This window comes from Xyrauchen texanus, chromosome 24 (assembly GCF_025860055.1).
Source record: "Xyrauchen texanus isolate HMW12.3.18 chromosome 24, RBS_HiC_50CHRs, whole genome shotgun sequence".
Lineage (NCBI taxonomy): Eukaryota > Metazoa > Chordata > Actinopteri > Cypriniformes > Catostomidae > Xyrauchen > Xyrauchen texanus.
In genome coordinates this window covers 40,182,659-40,198,492 of record NC_068299.1, presented here as the reverse complement: position 1 = coordinate 40,198,492, position 15,834 = coordinate 40,182,659, and the positions used below count along the sequence as shown (strand labels likewise).

The window sequence follows — 15,834 nt, the reverse complement described above, 5'->3', positions numbered from 1 at the left end:
TATATAATGCTATAGACAATAATAAATAATTTGATGTATGTCTTATATGTTAGAATTTATCATCATTTTGTTGATGAAATATGATAGCTAATACAGAACTGTCAATTGGTCTCAATGAAACCAAATCTACATTCTAAGTTTCAAAATCTTTTTAAAGTCATTTTTCATCAGAATTCATTTCTTTTTCAGTGAAACAACTCTTTTCACCATGGTCATTATAGTCAGCTATGCATTGCAAAATTACCAGTCAAATTGCTTTATTATTGTACATAGCATTATACAGCATGTGCTATAAGAGATATGCATCATTTTGTTGAAGAAATAAGATCGTAAAGAAAACATGGTAGCCAATAATAAAAACCTTCTCAAATTCCAAATATACATTTTGTATGAACTGAAAGCTCTGATTTATTTGTTATATTTTCATTATCAAACATGAGTTTTTCAAGATATCAAAGTCAGCTATGCATAGAAAATGTGAGCATTATATGTTAGAATTTAGAATTCAGAAGTTTGATGGAAGGTTGGCCCTGGAAGACCAGGACTTATAGAATCACACCTTGTTTTTGTTCTTACTGACACTGTTGGCACTGTTCATGGGTTTCTCTTTTATGATTTAACCATTTGACTGGGCTGAATTGCAGATGTAATAAAGCCTCACACACACACACACATCCTAGTTTACACAAAACAATGGTTACTGTTCAGGACAGAAGCCAACAACAGAAAGACATGGAACTGAATCTTCAAATGTGACCATTGATCAGATGATGGACAAACTAAATGAATATTTGGACATACAGCTGGGAATAAGGAAGTGCCATGATGATATCTGCCAGATATATTGTATCAAGCACACAGAGAGGGAAAGACACAGTGAAAAGAAACGTCTCGGGTTACATGTGTAACCCTTGTTCCCTGAAAAAGGCGGAACGAGATGTTGCGCTGCTAAGCGCTACGGGGAACGCAATACCCAAGCCGCCGCACTTGGGGCTGTCCGGACCCCTACGGTTGTGCAGTGTACTCACAAAAACGCGAGAGGTCTCAGACATGAACTTGAGATGTCGACTCAAGGGCATAAGAGCCCGGAGTAGCATAAACATCTAAACCATTCAATTTTGATGAATGTGTGTGGAGAGGACCAGTCTGCCGCATCACAAACTTGTTCAGGCATGAGCTGAGATGTCGACTCAAGGGCATGAGAGCCCGGAGTGCAGAACATCCAAACTAAAAAAGTCCAATGAATGTGTGCGGCGAGGACAACCTGCCGCATCACAAACTTGTTTAGGCATGGGCTGAGATGTCGACTCAAGGACATAAGAGTCCGGAGTAGCAAAGCATCTAGCCCATAAAGTTCGATGATTGTGTGCGAAGAGAACCCTATCGCAACACAAACTTGCCATAAAACTGATGAATGTGAGCGGAGAGGACCAGCCTGCCGCATCACAAACTTGCTCAGGCATGAGCTGAGATGTCGACTCAAGGGCATAAGAGCCCGGAGTAGCAAAGCATCTAACCCATAAAGTTCGATGAATGTGTGCGAAGAGAACCCTATCGCAACACAAACTTGTCATAAAACTGATGAATGTGAGCGGAGAGGACCAGCCTGCCGCATCACAAACTTGCTCAGGCATGAGCTGAGATGTCGACTCAAGGGCATAAGAGCCCGGAGTGGCAAAACTTCCAAACTAAAAAAGTCCAACGAATGTGTGCGGAGGGGACAACCTGCCGCATCACAAACTTGCTGCAGAGGGAGACCTCTAGCCAAGGTTTTAGAGGAGGAGTGCCCTCTGGTAGAGTGCGCCCTGAAACCTACTGGCGAAGCTTGACCGCGCGCCTCGTAGGCCCGGGCAATAATGAGGATGCCTCTTTGAGGGCACCCCGCCCACCAAGCCGTGGCAAACCGCAGTGGCCAAATACAGCCTGGCAGTGGCGAGGCAAGTGCCCGCTGACAGTTCTTTCTACAGAAACTCCAGAACTGAAGCAAACTGGCAGTTAGCTGGTTCTGTAATAAGAACTTTAGCAGAAGGAAACGCATGCAGGCGCATTTGCATTTCTACGTTCAGCCCCTCCCGAGGGGGAGGGGGGGGGCTGGGCGACTCGGGGAGAAGTAGAGGAGACATTGCGCTATCAACAGAGGCGAAGAGGTCCTCTTCTGCCCTGTAAAATCTACCCAGATCAGTTCCAAGTGGAGGGAGCCCTAGCACTTGAAATGCTCTCGATGACCTCAAGGATGAGAAGGTCCTCCCTGTTCGGAATCGCCCAAGGTGAGCCGTCGAGGAGAGGAATTAACTCCGAGAAACATGTCCTGTTCGGCCAGCACAGCGCCATTATTAGGAGGCAAGACCCTTGCTGGTGAACACTGCCAAGACTCCCGGGAGCAGAGAAATCGGGGAGAGAAACACATACAGACGCATTCTGGGTCATGTATGTGTCTTAACGTCCAGACCCAAGGGGGCTGGGTGATTTCAGGGAGAAGTAGAGGAGACACTGCGCTATTCATAGAGGCAAAGAGATCCTCTTCTGCCCTAAGATCTCACCCAAACTTGTTCCAAGTGGAAAAAGCCCGGCATTTAAAAAGGTCTCGATAACCTCAGGAGAGAGCCCTGTGTCCCTCAGTTGGTACCCTTAGGGGGCAAACATGAAAGATGTTTGGGGCAGGGATGAAATATTGCCCTGTGCCTGAGATAGAAGATCCTTCCTGTTCGGAATCGCCCAAGGCGAGCCGTCGAGGGAAGAGATTAGCTCCGAGAACCAAGTCCTGTTTGGCCAGCGCGGTGCTATCAGTAAGAGGCAAAAACCCTTGCTGGCGAACTCTGGGTAACTACTACCTTAGGGTGGAGTTCTTAACTCCCCCGTTGGTATTTCCTGTCTGGACCGTAAATCTGCTCCCGTATACGGGCATCCAGGGATATAACTGACCTGAGTGACAGGAGCTTACCCTGGGCCCTAAGGAGAATCCGACGTGTCAGAAATACAGCTGACAAGAACGTGGGTCTCCTTGAAGATTTATGTAAGAGGCTACCGCTGTATTGTCCACCCGCACCAAGACATGGCAGCCTCAGGAGGAGGTATTTCAGGCCCAGAAATACAGCCATCAACCCGAGACAGAGACTGTGACAACCGAGCTGATGACCCTCCTATCCCCTTAAGCTGGACGACCACTTAAGGCCGCTACCCCGCCCATCAGGGAGGCGTCTGTCGTTAGCAGTCTGCAACAACAAGATGCACCTAGAGTGGGACCCAAGGCAGAAAACCGGGGTCTGAACCACATAGGAAGGGAACGAAGCCTGAGGCGCGTAACCCTATTTAGCCCAGGGGTTTTGGCCCTTGGAAGAAATCCCCTGGCTTTTGGCCACAACAAAAATGGTCTCATGAGACCTGGAAATCGTTGGTACTGATAACAGTGCAACCTTGACCTAGCCTGACTTTGCTCAGGGTGATCTGAATGGACTCAATCCTAGCGGGAGACAGTTGTGCCTGCATTGAGATTGAACTCCATACGATGCCCCGATAGACAGTGTTCTGAGTGGGAGAGTGGACCCTTTTCAGCCTGGTATGCCTGCAACACTGCCATAGTGTGCAGGGCAGCACCAGCCTGACCTGCTGCCTGTTAAGCTTTCCCCAAAAGCAAAGAGGTTGTCCTGCACGGCTTTGTGGGGAGAGTGGGTCTCTTTAGAGATGATGCCGAGCCAGGTGATAGATAACCCGCAAGTGTCTCTTCTACCCATGGCATCATGGAATACCCCCACTGGAAGTATAAGGTTTCCTCTGTGAACGGGAAAGCTCGTCATGGAGGTCATCAAAGAAAGGAAGGGTCTGATGTAGCGTTCCCTTCCCTTGGCCACCAGATAGAAATCTGTATTCCAGCATGGAGCATTTGGGGGTCTCTAGTTTGTGTGGCCAGTCTAGCTGTAGTCCGGCCACCGCCCACCTTGAGCAATTCCTCAGCCACTTTATTATCGTGTGAGGAACACTCAGAGGTGGATAGCTCAAAGTCTGCAGACTCAAGAGATTCGGTGTCCCCCTCATGAACCGAAGAGGCGCCGGAGCACGCTTCAAGATCACGAGAAGGACTGGCTGGATCTGGGGAGATAGCGAGCGATAGGGAAGGACACGTCTTTCCTACTCTGCTAAATCCATACGAGAACCCCACAATGGAAGAGTGGGCACTGACTCTCGGAAGTAAGCGAGACAAGTTCGAAGCATTTTGACTGAAAGCAGATCGCAATGCTCATACCCGCCCCAACGCAAGAGCAGCATGCTCTTCGCCCAAACACACAAAACAAAACTGGTGTGTGTCTGTTTCAGCCATAGAGTGTAAACACGGGAACACACACAGCTTACTTTGTTTATCAGTCATTTCTTTCTTTTTTTTTGAAAGAGAAAGGTTTTTGCGCACTGCCTAACAAATTCTAACTCCTAACAGAGGAATATAGAATGTTTTTGACAGGGTTGAGAAGCACAACACACACAGAATGGTCTGAAGACAAAAGACCTGATGATGCACCTGTGGTATCTATTTATAGCCCTGTACCAGCGCATCCTGATGATGTTACCGGCAGAGGCTATAAATTCTAGTCAATTTCATTGACGTGTTGCACACATATTCACAGCTGGTCACTCCTAAAGACGTTCCCAAGCATCAAAGTGTAGCTTTTGATAGGGTACCCATTTTACTGGAAAGCATGTAGGAAGCAATGTAATAGTTGAGATCAAACAGAAGTTCCACATTCCATACCACCCACAAAGCTCAGGGATGTAGAAAGAAGGAATAGATCACTGAAATCATCTCTCACCAAATCCATTCTGCAGAATGGCCAATGTTGGCTCAAATTGCAACCCGCTAATTTGTGGAACCTAAGAGCTACCCAAAATTGAGTAACAGGACTGATCCCATATGAGCTGATGATTGGAAGAGCAATGGTTTTGCCACCTGATGCTCCACCACCATTAAGAATAGGAGATTTCACTTTGTTCCAAGAGAAGTTGTAACGCAATTTCACAATGCTAGACAAAACCACTAAAGACAACAACAAGAAAGTGCAAGAATCTCAACAGCAATGGAATGAAAAAAAACATATCACTACTGACACACCACACATTCCTGAAGTAGGAAGTTTTGTTATGGTAAAACACATTGCTAGGAAAGGCTTAGAGCCAAGGTGGGAGGGACCATATGAAATACTTTTGACAACAGACACAAGTGTTTGCCTTAAGGGTATAGGAACAGATAGATGATACCACTGGTCACAAGTTAAACCCTGTCTATGAATTAGCATAGTGATAATGATGGCTTTTGGCGTGAGATTGAAACCTGTGCATCCATTCAATTTAGATATTGGGTAACAAAGGAGTGATGTTTAATACATTTCTTCTGCTTCCATTTCAGAGGCCATTTTCATTGATAAGAGATGGAAACAAATCTGTTTGAGAGAGAGAGAGATGTGAGACTGTGGGGGAAAATCTCATAATGTCTACTAATGTGAAGATTTACTTCCGTTTAAATAGTACTCACATGCCTACACTGTGGGATTCACTAACCCAAGGGTGTGTTTATCCAATAGTGTTACTTTGTGAGGGCTCGGTAGATAGAAATGGTACTCATCATAATGGGGAAAAAGATCAAAAGAAATCATATAAGGGTATGGCATTCAACAGATGAGAATGAATTGTGAGACGAATTTGGCAACTGGAAAAACTACACAATGTATTTACCTTTCTGCCAAACAAACAATCCAAATATAAAAATATATCCAGTTACAACTACTGATCCCACTAATTGTATTTTGTTAGCAAGGGAGACTAAATCTTTGATAGACGGAAGCTCACATGGTGCAACATGTCAATTACAATTTAGCATCCATTATCTCTGTTTTTGATCAGTCCTACTGTGAGAATTTCTCACAAATAAGCAAATGGTTGATGTAAGAAGTAGAATATTATACATTTAAAAATCATCTGAATAACAAAAGATGCAAATTAGTATCAATGGGTGGAATGATGAATTAGTGGAATAAATTATTAACTTTTTGAGATGGTTAGGAGAGTTAAAGCAAGTGTAAAGCAACGTGTCATGTAAACATGGCAAATTGTATAGTTATTTTGAGGATTGAGAGGAAATTGGCATGAATCTATCATGGTGAATCTGGATATTTTTGACTGTGGTTGTTGTTTTTGTACTTCTGTTAATGATACACATTATTTGTGTGAAGGGAAGGAAAAGTAACAAACCTATCCAATATGTTATTTCCAATTATGTTGACAAGACAGTGGGAGGGCAGTATAGGGTAAAATAGGAGTTCCTCACATACCATACACTGCATACAAAGCCTCACAAACAATTAACACCCGTCTACTGATTTACACCCCCAAGGGATAGGACCTGTTTTATGACATTAACGTTTATGTTAGTTTGTTATTTTGACCAGGAACTGTTCAAAATAAGAAAAGTTTTTCTTTTCTTAGATAATTGGGGGTTTATTAACTTACACATTAATGACACATAGTACACTGGGACATATCATGGGGATGGTTTTTTCTTTTGTAATCTTCCTGTGTTTCCTTTTCCTCATTTACCCCTAAACCTAACCCTCAAACCTGCTTTTTTTTATTTTAAACATTTGTTAAGACATTACTTGCAGGGACCTGCTCGTTTTTCATGCATGAGGCCCAATAAACAAAGGCTGTATTCTTCTAATAAAGTGTTCCATATTTATAGGAGTAGCACACATTAATAAATTCAAGAAAACTTGAAACTTATAATACATTCATACATTCAAGAAAATTGATTCACTTTAGGTGATATTTTATTTGTTCAATACAATTTTAGAAACTAATTTTGAATGTCAGGTTGCTTGAAAATTGTACAATTGACAATAACAATTAGAGCTAAAAATAAATCTAATTAATTTTTAACAGCTTGCGTTTAGGTCATAATAATTTTTCCTGTCTTTCGTTCTAAATGCAGGAGTAAATGAGGACAGACACTCATACATGATAGATGTGTACACATAAACGAAAATATATGTACAGAGTGAAATGACCCCGTGATTACATATGTGTGTAAGCAGTTAAACAGATTCTTGTGTTCTGTTATTGTAGGCTGACATACTGTATGATTAAAGGTAGAGTGATATGTCTTTGAAACAATGTGTCTTCATGGTTTCGCTTCTATAGCTAACATTTAAGACATGTTATACACAACTGACCCCCCCCACCCACATCATGGAAAGTTTTTTGGATCACAGTTTGCAGGTACCAGGCTGGAAAAAAACAAAACAAAAGTAAATAAAAAACATCTTTGTTCATGTTAATCACCAAAATCTTCTACATATAGCAACAACAAATAACATTTTAGACCTTTTACGTCAAGAAGCAGACACATTTTTCTTCCTCTATACAAAAAGCTATGAAAAGCCAATTTGTCACAGTCCAGAAATCACATAGTTGTGTTTTTACTGTACTGTTATAAACATATGCAAAACGATATTGTGTCCATGATTTTCTTCACTGTTTTGCAGCAATATGTTTGACAAAGACAATGGCCTCTTTCATGCGTTCTCTTTTACAATCTTACATATGAAATGTACTTTAATTTAGAAGAAAACATGTCTTTTTTCCCCACCACTGTGTTTGAGATACAATGACTACAGTACACTTTCTCTGTTTCTCAGTTTGTTTGTTTTTGTTCAGTTTTTGTGTGGATCTGATATTTGACTTTTGTGGCAGAAGTCTGATGGAAGGTTGGCCCGGAAGAACCAGGACTAATAGAATCACACGTAATACTCCTTGTTTTTGTTTTTCTTGCTCGTACTGACACTGTTGGCACTGTTCATGGGTTTCTCTTTTATGATTGAACCATTTGACTGGGCTGAATTGCAGATGTAATTCCGGCTCTCATCCACGTGGTACGATCCTTCATCGCGGTTGCGGTATTTGTACATGGCATAGAGAAGAATGAGGATGCAGAGTGCGGCAGCGGCCACGATGCCCACCACCATGCCTGTGGTACTGCTGGATTCATGGAACACCTCTGCTGGACCAGGATAACTTTTCATCCCAGGGCCTGTGGGGTTAGCTGTAGAGACACAAGCATCAAGTCTGTGTTCAACTAAACCTCTTTTCAATCTCTTCTATCAGGGAGCACCATGGTGTTAAGTGGTTAGTGGATAACTTTTTTATTATTTTCATATTTCTTGTGAAAAGCTGTCACATGCTAAAAACTCCATGACAAGAGAGCTTGAAAACTTTCTTTGAAATGATCCCTTTTTATTGTCTTTTGCTTCCCACAAAACTAATGCTTTTCTCATCTCTCCAAAAGCACAAAATTAACTTTTCTTGTATTACAATGCATATGCAGCATATACTGTATATTATGATCTTAAAGACAATCACAAGACTAATTTAATCATAATTTTACAATGCACAATGCAGTCTATTGTTTGATACCAAAAATTGACATATTCTTAAAATGTAAACCTGATTGTCACCTTTAAAATGGGTTATGACTTATCACTGTTATAACTGACAATGTTAAACATTTTGATCTGTTATAATTTATTACTCATATTTTGTGATGTTTCAGTTACAAAATATTAGATATTTGGTGTCTATGAGATCGATAATTCCTGTCTAGAATGTTGATATGTAATTTAATGCCACTCTTTTTGTAATAACATATGTAAATGCTCTTTTTACAAGTGGGAAACAGATGTTGTAGACTAGTCAATAAAGTTTTGTTTATATTCGAAAAGAAGTTGACTGTGGTATATTTTAATAAATACTTATTTTTAAACAATATTTCAACATATTTGTTATATTATTTTCACTGGCCATGAGAATACTATTACTCTAAAGAGTTAAGAGATACTTCACATCAATTCAGCACTGGTCACAGGTTTACCAGACGTAAACATTTATTCTTTCAATATTCTCAGAATGAATCATAATACCCTTGTTGTGCTAAATTCCTTGCATACAATTTATTAACAGATAGAATAAAGCCTTTTGTATTACACATATAATGGATGATACATTTTAGTCAAATTTCTAATCTGATCATTTGTAATTTATCATACGTATATTGGATTGAATGCAAACAGATTCCAAAAACAAACTAATTACATATATTATGTTGCTACATGTATTGGTGGAGGAAAGCAGACTATTCAAAACAAATTATTTATAATTCCCTACATATATTCCCCTATACAGCTTCTGTACCCCATTCATGCTATCATGTGTGGTTAGAATTAAATTGACCTTTTTTTGCTGACTGTAACTGACAAACTGACTTTAAAGAACAGAAAGGGTTTTAAAAGAGACGTTGTACAATGATAAACAGGCCACATACACACTGCAGCTAAATTCAGTTGCCAGTACACCTTTTAGTGCTTAATCATGGAGTGGTGGTGGCGTAGTGGTTAAAGCACAGGGCTGTTAATCAGAAGGTCACCACCATTGTGTCCTTGAGTAAGACACTTAACTCCAGAGGGGATTGTCCCTGTAATAAGTGCACTGTAAGTCGCTTTGGATAAAAGCATCTGCCAAATGCATAAATGTAAATGTAAATGTAATCATGTTCTGTACACAGGGCCATAGCAAGGTATTCTGGGCCCCCTGACTGTATATTGCTCTGGGCCCCTTTCCTATATATAAAATAAATACAGTTTAGAATTTGATGTGGGCACCTTTGGACCTGTGGACCCCTAGAATCATTACCACCTTTCACCCCACAAGCTACGGCCCTGTCTGTACTCGCACAGTTCGGTAAAATGTGGGAGTGACAACCACATTCTACAACTAAATTAACACCCTTAAAACCACATTTTAAAAATTCCACACAGTGTGTACGGAACCGAACTGAACAACTACGCAATAGCAGGAGTCAGTCCTGTATTCCGTACAGACATTAAACGATAATTTAGGGCAGGTGTGTCAAACTCAAATTTCAGCCCACATCATTATGTGTGCCCTAAAGGCCTGGTTGAAAATGCGGCACAGCCACCTGATTTGGTAGCACCCATGCAATTACCAATAATATTGTATTTTTTGGGCATTGAAATTGACAGTAAGCATCGATTTTGAGTTTTGGATTCAGAAGTACATGACGACATTTATTAGTATTATTATATTAACAGCAACATTTGTGAAAATATTTACACCATTTATATAGTGCTAATTTGAACTATTCTGACAAAGCTCATCCAATGATGTCACCGGCAGAGGCTATAAATTCCGGTCAATTTTCATTGACGTGTTGCACACATATTCACAGCTGGTCACACCTGAAGTTGTTCCCAAAGCGCTAACTCAGCGCAGCATCTCGTTCCACATTTATCAGGGAACAGGGGTTACAGTTAAGTAACCTGAGATGTTACGATTCCATGCACCCTTATAATGCGAATACAATGCAATTAATGCAATACTGCAATTAAACTATTGGTCATTTAATCAGAATACTGCGATTATTTTATTGCGATTATGCTAATATTCAGAGTAATGATATTCGCAGTAAGTTATGTGGAGTACTCCTATTTGAATCACTTTATACAAGCGTGTAAACACTTTTATAACATTTCTTCCACACTGACCAGTGCGCTTTTGCCAGTGCTGCAGACGGATGATGTTACGCTCAAGCAGAGGTTCGTAAATATCGCTAAACAGAAGCAGCTGCACTAAATTCTTGCTTCATGTGAAACGGCAGCTCCTTACACTGTTTTCCAGCAGTTGTGCTCCCCCGCTGCAGAATCTACAGCCCCACGGCAAAAGAAAACATATTTTCTCGAGTTATGAATGTCCGTTTGCAGTATATTGATGAGATAAAAAGACCATATACTGCAATATATTGGCAAGAAAGCACATCTTTCAATTGAGTTTATCCTCGTGGGTGGAACTTAACATCCAACGCATGTTTTCCAATTCATAAACTCATGAATCTGTTCTTTTAATAAATCATTCAAAAAGACTAAAAAACTGACTGACTAATTGTCCTTGTGCCAAGCTGTAGGTAAAGATACATATTAAATATTTTTTTTTAAATAAATATTAATTTATTAAAAAGCATTAAAACATCAAATTTCTCAGCGAATATTCAGTGCATTGGCAAGTAGCATGTAAACGGAATTGAAACGTTTTGCCCAAATCATGTAAACATCTCAATCTGATTATTCATTATCCTCTGTTTATTGCAATAATCAGAGTCTTTGTGTACATGTAAACATAGCCATGGAGCCATTGATTTGTAAATTAAATGTTCAGTCCGATTTGTGATGTGGATCAAATGGTTCATTCAAACTACCTTGCTTAAAATAATGGTTTGTTTACAAAGTGCCAAGTTGTATGGAATATTTTTATGGTCCCTTTTGGTGGTCACTATGAATGTGAAGATTTCTTAGAAAAAAACGAATAAAAGCATGACTGTGAGTAAAGACAATTTACATTTAATTTAATTAAAGTATTAAAAAAAAGATAATTATCTCATCATTTACTTACCAATATGTTGTCACAAACGTTTAATACTTACAGAACATAACCAAAGATATTTTGATGGAGATATGATGTGAATACTGTATATAAATACTGGGGCTGCACAACTAGTCAAAACAATTGCAACTGTGAAATAACCTTGTGCGATTATTAAATCGCAAAGGGCTATGATATAATTAAATTAATAAGTAGTCTGCATGCACTCCATGCTTAAAAATGCATGAGTGCTGCTATGTCCAGTCAGTGTTGTGTTTGGGCATTATTATGGTGTTTTCAGAGCAATTCTGTGCTCCTCAACTCAATCTCATGCTCAGAGTAACGTATGTGCTTTGAGATCGGTTCTGTTTGCTTACCTGCGCTGAACATGTTATATTTAAAGTGCTCTAGGTTCACTTTAATTTGTCCGATTCCAAATATGTTTGGCTGGTACAAGTTAATATACAAATACAATGGCACCAAGTATTTTTGGACAGAGGAGAGATAAATGTTAAAATGAGGACCACATTATACAGTGGTTGCAGCTCCTACACCAGGGATTTAGTGGAGGGTATACACAGGTATACGGCATATACCCACTTCTTTATAAGTCTGCATTGCGTGTACCCACTTCTAAATCTCCTCTGATGTGCATCATTCAGTGGTGTCCTGCATTAGCCAAAAACATGACAGTCCAGCACGAGTAGCTAATCCAATCACAGTGTTTCCCATTAATTGACTAGTCAAATTTTTAATAGCCGCCGGCTGTGTCAGGCTGCACGTACCCTTCCCCAACACCCCATAAAATCGTCAAAGCCTTCTGGATCTTTACTCCCAACAGGGGGGAACAAGGCGACGTTCCAAGCATGAGAGCAGGCCGCGCCAGCCGTGCCTTTTCTCCCTTAATGCTTTCATACGCATAATGGAAGGCGATCTTTCCCATTTTTCCTATTCTTTCAGGGGGGAAAGACCCTGCGGAGACCCCACCTGCCCAGACTGGGGGAGGTATAGAGTGGTGAAATACATCACATGAGCTTTTAGGTCACATGCGGAGAATGGCACATTGATAGATCCTATCTCATTGGGAGGGAGGAGTTTCTACAGACACGGTGACCAGGGGCCAGTGGGAACTGCCCAAGGGAGACGCGGGTCCGCTCGCAAGGGGACCGTACCGCGGAAGATACACACATTGGGGAAGTCCACTTAGGAGCCCGACCTGTGGAGCACCTATTCCAGTACAGGGTAGACTGAGCATTGGATGTGGTCGGCGAATTCGTCCGCTGAATTCGTGGACCAGAGGGCAAGGGAGAAGTCATCCAGGGAGCCGAGTTAGTGGGATCTCCTGGGATAAGAGCGCACGATTTTACCTCAGCAGAGGGAAAGGGCACTGGGTGCAAGCGATCCACCCGGCCAGTTTGTCAGAGTGTTACCGAGTTCTACCGGCTTGGACCTGAGAAAACACGGGACGAAATCCTGAGATTGTAAAATCTTGCAAAGGTATTGGGTGTTGCAACCCACTGCTCTGGCCAGTGCCCATGAGGACGCAACACTTCTTGTTGAGTGTGCTCCGACCTACAAGAGGGGAGGGGGGGGGCACGGCCTGGCTGTAATAGGCCAATGTAATGGCGTCCACTACCCAGAGGGAAAGCCTCTGTTTAGAGACAGCGTTCCCTTTCCGCTGTCCGCCAAAGCAGACAAAGAGCTGCTCAGAACGTCTATAGCTCTGCGTGCGGTCCAAGTAGATACGCAAAGCATGTACCGGACACAGCAACGAAGGGGCTGGGCCTGTCTCCTCCCGGGGCAGCGCTTGCAGGTTCACTACCTGGTTCCTGAAAGGAGTGGTAGGAACCTTGGGCACGTAGCCCGGTCACAGTCTTAGGATCACATGAGTGTCTGCTGGACCGAACTCAAGGAAAGTGTCACTGACAGAGATGCTTGCAGGTCCCCGACCCTCTTGATGGAGGCGAGCGCTATCAGGAGGGCCGTCTTCAGGGAGATTCTAGTGGCTGGAAGGGGGGTCTCTGTAGGCCCGAGTGGACCACTGAGAGATCCCAGGAGGGGAACAGGCTTGGCCGGGAGGGATTTAACCTCCGGGTGCCTCTTAGGAACCTGATAATTAAGTCGTGCTTACCCAAAGACTTGCCGTATACTGTGTCATGGTGGGCCACGATAGCAGCTACATACACCTTAAAGGTGGAGGGGGACAGCCTCCCCTCCAACCTCTCCTGCAGGAATGAGAGCACTGACCTAACTGTTCACCTCTGTGGATCTTCAGCACGGGAAGAACACCAATTCACGAACAAGTGCCACTTCAGGGCGTAAAGTTGCCTGGTAGAGGGGGCTTTGGCTTGGTTGATCGTGTCTACGATGGCAGGTGGTAGATCAGCTAGATCTTCCACATCCCGTCCAGGGGCTGGACGTGGAGGTTACAGATGTCTGGGTGTGGATGCCAGAGCGAGCCCCGAACCTGAGAAAGAAGGTCCTTCCTCAGGGGAATTTGCCAGGGAGGTGCTGTCATGAAGAGTACGAGATCTGAGAACCAAGTCCAAGTGATTGATCCAAGATGGCGGCGCGGCAGCATGCAGCGGCCACTCCGGATCCACAATGGTGCTATTTTTGTTAAAAAAGCCCGACTTTTGCAACACATGGACATCGGAGCAACCGGTGTTCGTGTCTACCATCGCCAGACACTACTGAAATATAAGACTCATGCAAAAACCAAGCTGCATGATGACCTGCAGGAGGTGATACGCGTACTTGGCTTGCTGCGGAGACCAGGCCTCCAGCCCTCGGCGTCGCCTGATGCCGGTGGCCGGGGGAGAGGACGTCGTAAGCGGTGTGCGAGAAATCGGAAGCGCGGAAAGAGGGCGGGGGTCCATGCTAGGCTAAAAACAAACCCTAGCCGGCCGGCTCTCCCGTCTATCCTGCTCTCAAATGTTTGCTCCCTGGACAATAAACTGGACTATATCCGACTCCAGTAGGCTACGCAGCGTGAGTTTAGAGACTGCTGTGTCTTTGTTTTCACGGAGACGTGGCTCAGCGACAGAGTTCCGGATGCCGTCATTCAGCTAGACGGGCTCGCCTCGTTTCGTGCCGACAGAAATACAGCTCTCTGCGGTAAGACTCGCGGTGGTGGCTTGTGTGTTTACATCAACACGGAATGGTGCAAGAACTCTATGCTAGTCTCTAGTTACTGTTCATCGCTGTTGGAGCTTGTGACTGTTAGATGCAGACCTTTTTATCTACCACGGGAATTCACCACTGTTTGCATAACCGGAGTTTACATTCCCCCCAGCGCTAACGCTAAGGAAGCGCTCTGTGAACTGTATGGGGCTATGAGCGAACTGCAGAACGCTCACCCCGACGGACTGTTTATTGTCGCCAGAGATTTCAACCATGCAAATCTCAAGACAGTGCTCCCTAAATTCCATCAGTATGTGGACTTTGCAACGAGAGGGGCGAACGCGCTTGATCTTGTTTACACAAACATCCCAAGTGCATACTGAGCGGAGCCCCACCCCCACCTCGGCTACTCAGACCACATCTCTGTTATGTTAATTCCAGCATACAGACCGCTCGTCAGACGCACAAAACCGCTTCAGAAGCAGGTGAAAACCTGGCCAGCAGGAGCCATCTCTGCTCTTCAGGACTGTTTTGAGTGTACTGACTGGCACATGTTCAGGGAGGCTGCAACATATGGCGATTCTACCAACTTGGAGGAATACACAGCATCAGTGACCAGCTACATCAGCAAGTGCATTGATGATGTCACTTTCTCCAAGACCATCACCACACGCTCCAACCAGAAGCCGTGGATGACTGCGGAGGTGCGCACGCTGCTGAGGTCCCGAGACTCCGCCTTCAGAGCAGGCGATAAGGCAGCCCTAAGAACAGCTAGGGCCAAACTGTCACGGGCAATCAGAGAGGCAAAGCGCGCACACGCCCAGAGAATCCACAGTCACTTCCAGGACAGTGGTGACACGCGGCGCATGTGGCAGGGCATCCAGGCCATCGCCAACTATAGGACAACATCAGTTGCCTGCGACAAAGATGCCTCCCTTCCAGATGCGCTGAACGACTTCTACGCTCGGTTTGAAGTGCAGAACGACGTGATGGCGAGGAAGTCCACCCCTCCTCCCAACGACCAGGTGCTCTGTCTTACCATGGCAGATGTGAGGAAAACTCTACGTAGAGTCAACCCACGGAAGGCTGCTGGACCAGACAACATTCCTGGCAGAGTGCTCAGAGGATGTGCAGACCAGCTAGCAGATGTTCTTACCGACATCTTCAACATCTCTCTGAGCAGCGCCGTTGTTCCAACGTGCTTCAAGGCCACCACCATCATCCCCATGCCAAAGAAGTCTTCAG

General features: G+C 43.5%; 1 pseudogene; it reads right to left on the bottom strand.

The window, feature by feature from the left end:
- Positions 1 to 6,932: 6,932 nt before the first annotated feature.
- The window catches only part of LOC127617774 (neurexin-1a-like), a 233,428-nt pseudogene continuing 224,526 nt past the window's right edge, over positions 6,933 to 15,834 (bottom strand).